The sequence below is a fragment of the Chanos chanos genome, chromosome 2, assembly GCF_902362185.1.
Source record: "Chanos chanos chromosome 2, fChaCha1.1, whole genome shotgun sequence".
Classification (NCBI taxonomy): domain Eukaryota; kingdom Metazoa; phylum Chordata; class Actinopteri; order Gonorynchiformes; family Chanidae; genus Chanos; species Chanos chanos.
The window spans coordinates 24,393,590-24,398,508 of NC_044496.1; positions in this window are offsets into that span (position 1 = coordinate 24,393,590).

A 4,919-nucleotide genomic window follows, 5' to 3' on the forward strand; every position below is an offset into this window, starting at 1 on the left:
TCCCTCAGACTGTTAATCTCTTGGGTAAAAGCTGTCCACTTGTCTTCTGATCGATGAACTGGATGTTCCATCCAATCAGAAGTCCAGGATATGTGTTTATCTGCTAAATTGTAGTTTGTAATCACTGTTAGGAAATATGAGCACTCTTGCTAGAGATAAATTATAATCTCACATGCACTCTGTGAATATTTTCATATCTATATATTTTAAAACTAGTTAAAATGCACATTTATTTACCCTACAACTTTATAAATTCCTACTCTCACAGTGACCAAATTAAAAATACATATGGATTGAAAATGCATGCCTGTTGATGTTTAACTGTACAAGTTCAAGTTTATGTGGATTCCAGTATCACTAATTAAGGTTTCAGTGGGCTTTACTTGCCCACAACAAACAAAACAGGACAACACGTAAAATGTTACAACATTTGGTTTTCTGAAATTAATGACATGAGTTTTGTTTTTCAGATACTCAACATGTTACAGATACAAGTTAAGCCAAGTTTGTCCCAACATCAAAAACAAAGAGAGCTTTTGCTGGATATTTGTAAAAAGACCCTGAACTGTAGCTGTAATGTTACATTTAAAAGAATCAGCTGCTACGCAAATGATCTACTTTGAATGACCTGATTTCAAAAATGAATTTAAGATTTGAACTTTTTGACCTATTGGTGTATGCAACTTCTTCCTAAAACACTATATTGACTAAAGTAAAGAAAAAAAGTCATCATAAGTGGACAGAATCACTTTTTAAGAAGCATGTTTTGTGAAAACCCATGAACTTTTTACAGATACTTTGAGTAAAGATATCATTCAAACAGCTTGGTTTGATGGGTAGTGTATATGCCTTGAAAAACAGTGGCCCACAGTTGTATGATGGTGATACAGGTCTCCATGGAGATAGGTAGAAATTAGTCCTCCTCATACTCCTGTGGCTTTAACCGGGCCTCTGTCCCTTTAACACGTCCATGTGCCCCCAGGCTAACACAGACTTACAGGCCAAAGCCGGCAGAGAAGGGAGTGAGAGCTGCGTTCCCAGCAGCGCTTTAAATAATTAATACCTTCTCATGAGTTTGGGGGTAGAGAGGGGGCTTTGAAGTATTCAGGTCAAACCTGACAAGCTGATTAATACTGGGTGCAAAGGGACAGTAAGTCTGTCTGCTGGTGCATGCAAAAACAAAAGACCTGTTCCTTTCTGTGAGTAACATTGGGAACTGTTAATGTTGCATTTTGTTACTAAAGTTTATTCTAAATTGACAGCAAAAATTAGTTTAAAATGGTCAAAGGAGTCCCGCATAGTTTTAAACCAGCTGTTGTCAAAGTTGGAAAGCAGTAAAGTTAAACGACTTTTTGCGGTTCAGTATGACTTACCGTTGCCATCCCCTTTGGCACAAGGCACTTGGTGGAACTCTGTGAAGCCATCCTCCCACAGTTGTTGCTCTCCTGCTTGCAAGAAAACTCCAAACTCATCCTCCACCTCCTGCCCCACATCGAAACATCTCCCGTCAGTGGCCACCTTGCCCTCGTCCTGGACACTTTCCTGCTCCTGTTGCTGTAAGTGCAGCAACACTGGTTTGGCTCCACCTCCTGTCCCCGTCTTCTCCCTCTGTTGGACTGGGAGGGCCGTTGCCATAGATCCCAGTGGAAGGGGATTAGTCAGGGTGTAAGCAGTAGTGACTGTGAGTGTGTCCAGGCCTTGTGAGGGAGATTTGTTAGGCCAGCCCACTTCAGCATCCCCACATTCACTGCTTTCTCCTTCCAAACTCCATTGCTCACACATTCTCTCAAGCTCCTCAGGCTCAGGCTTGTGTCTTGCCTGTTCCCAAAACTGCCCTGCATCCTCCTCCGGCCTGACATTCCCCACTGAGTCTTGGTCCTTATCTCTCTTAGGGCTCTGAGGATGATAGCCTTTCACAGTGTACTTGTTCTCATAGGCAAGCAGCTTTGTTCTGGTCAGCTCCAGCTTCTCTTGATGATTGCTGTTGGATGCTGCATCATTAGAGCAGGTCTTACTCATGTGGAGAACCATGTTTCCCTTCAGATGACAAGAATATTCATCTGCCACCAGGCCACTTCTAGATTTACTGAACTCTGTGTCTTCTTTGTTGTCTTCAACAGGAGTAGGCCTCCCGTTCTCTAAAAGACCCTTTTTACAACTTACTTCATCACTGGAGCTCAGTTCAGTCTTTGTCTGCACATATGTGTTGACAGTTACTCCACCGGCACTAGTATAATTGCTGCTGATTGCTGTGTCAGAGCTCTCCTTCAGCAGGCTGGACTCTGACCTGGGTGGGTGAAGACTGTCTTCCTTGCCCTGCTCACACCAGTGAGATTGGTCAGACTGCCCTGCAGGGTCGCTCAGAACGCTACTGCTCTTATGTCTGTCTGCTGGCCTGTGGGACTGCGGGCTCTGCCTTTCTGATGCCCCTCTGACCAGATGTTGCTCCAGTATATCCACTTGAGAGTTCCTTTTGTCTCCATGCTGTTCTGACAGCCCTGAAGGGAAGACATCTTTCCGACTTCGTGCCTCTGCACGCTTGTCAGTTGAACGAACTGCATTAACAGACTTCCTCCACTTTCGGACTGACCTCGGCTTCACCTTAAAAACTCCTGCGTTTTGATCTCCATCATGGTTGCCATTTTCCCCCTTTGAGCAACTTTGAACCTCTCCAACTGTCTCCTCCAACCAGTTCTCCAGGAGTGCAGGTTGAGTCTGGGGAGCTACTGCACAGAGATAGCTACCCCCCTCGGCTTTGAGGAACAGGCAGTGTGTTTGAGTCTGTCTGCCTCCCTGTGAGGCCTTTAATGTTGCCACAGTGACCAGAGCACCGAGACCACTTTGTCGGACCCCTGTAGTTCTATGGCTAGAGGAAGCTGAGGTGTCTGACTTCTGCTTATAACTACTTTTTGGTCGCACTGACCATGTCTGGTATCTACTGGCATCTGCCAGCTGCTGCTGAAGCGAGGGGGCAGCCATTCTCTTGCTTTTGGCACAGGTTCCGCTAACCACCCATGCCCGAAGACCTTTGATTAAGGGCAGACCCCAAAACTCCAGGTGACTTTTGAATGGGATGCTGCTTTTCTGGCACTCTTGGAGGACCTCCCTATGGACATGGGCCATCTCAAGGCATGGGTAGTTGTTGTTGTTGTTCTGCTGTAGCATTATTGTGGGTCCTGTGAGGTTTGTATCACGTGCTGGGGATGTAAAGACACAAAAGTAAGGTGACCCCTCACAGAGAAGGAGCGCTATCTGGGTAAAGCATTAGAAATTTACAGTTACTTACAGTTTTTGAGTAGATGGTGTCAAAATATTTATGACACTTGTCTGCTTGTGTTTAAGTATATAAAATATCTTTAATAAGCCTTATGAATGTGAGACCTAAAGCTTTTTATTTAGTGTGAAAATAGTTGTTGTAGATGTCCAATATCCCAAATGCCCCTGTGAAATACAATTCTATATTCAGTAATACAGTTCAGGATGCGCTATATCTCTACTCAGACTCTGTTCAGGTTTCCTTACATTTTTTTAAATTAAACCAATACACAAACATTGCAGCATTTTTTGGCCTGATAGCCTATAATAGCTTTGATGTGAACAAGGACAAATAATAGCGTCGGGTCACCCAACCGTGAATGTTGTGTTACAGGCTATACGTAAACTGAAGTACGTGATCACTGCACTTAAGAGGGTCCTGAGAACCCATGACAATGTACATGTCTCGGTTGACGAAACAGTCTGTGATCATGAAGAAGCCACTGCATCAATTTGCGTTTAGGGTGTGTTAGACCACGCGAAATGTTGACACCAGATTATAAAGCTTTTTATAATCATTATTTGTCCACCAGTCTGTCCTAATGATTTCTTCTTACCTGTGTAAATCTCCGGTCATGCTCATCGCCCTGTGACGATCTCACGACTCAGAAGATGACTCAAATTGTCGTGTGTTTGACGATATTCAATTTTTTAACCTTCATCTTATTCTTCAAGGATGGCTTTTGAACTCAGAATCGTATCCATCTTACCAAAATATCTAATGTAAGCGATTCTTGTGTATTCGTTAGCCTCCATGTTCCAGCCATAATAATGGATTAAAATTAATTTTAGAACAGAAATCTTGCCTGGTTTTCCTAGTCCCTCTGAGCGTTACGTTACTCCTCCGTGTCTCACGTTAGCGTACCCGCTATTGCGGCCCTTCTGCTTAGCAATGAGACGCAAAGCTGCAGTAATACAGTGTGTATGCTCAGTGGCCAAATTTGACGGCAGCACATACGCGTGCGTCGATTCTTGAGCGCGTTCACACACGTGCTTGCGCGTGTGTACGCTAGTTCAAAGTTATGCACAGATTTATGATACTAGGAATATCTTGACCTGGATTAAAAATAAAATTGTATATATTTTTTTCAGTAGACATATTTTAGAAATTGAAAAAGGAAAAACTGAATTAGCTTGGTTGTCCAGCCCATGTATGACAGCTATCCTAAACTACTCTAAGTTCACTTAGGTGCAAAGAGGCGCCCATTGGGCCAACACTTCAATTAAAATTTCACTGGTTTCAGTATATTTCCTCTGCTAAACGATGCCTTTTGTTTCATAATGACAACCATTAATAACAATCAGTGTCAGATCAGTTATTTGCATAGCTGTTCTTAATTATCATTTTTTAATTTTAATACAGAGCTATGGTTTTGTTTGGCTGACAACATACTCTTACTCGTGATGGCTCGTCCATATACTCTTGTTTTTTTAAAGCATAAACACTGCCAAAATGAAACGGAGTTTACAAAACTACCACACAGAAATACAATTGACAAAACTATTTTGAGTATTAATATTTTTATTCATTCTTTCTTTTTCTTAAGTCCATTTAAATAATGTTTCATCCCCCCAAAAAAAGATGAAAGATGAGAAAATGCATA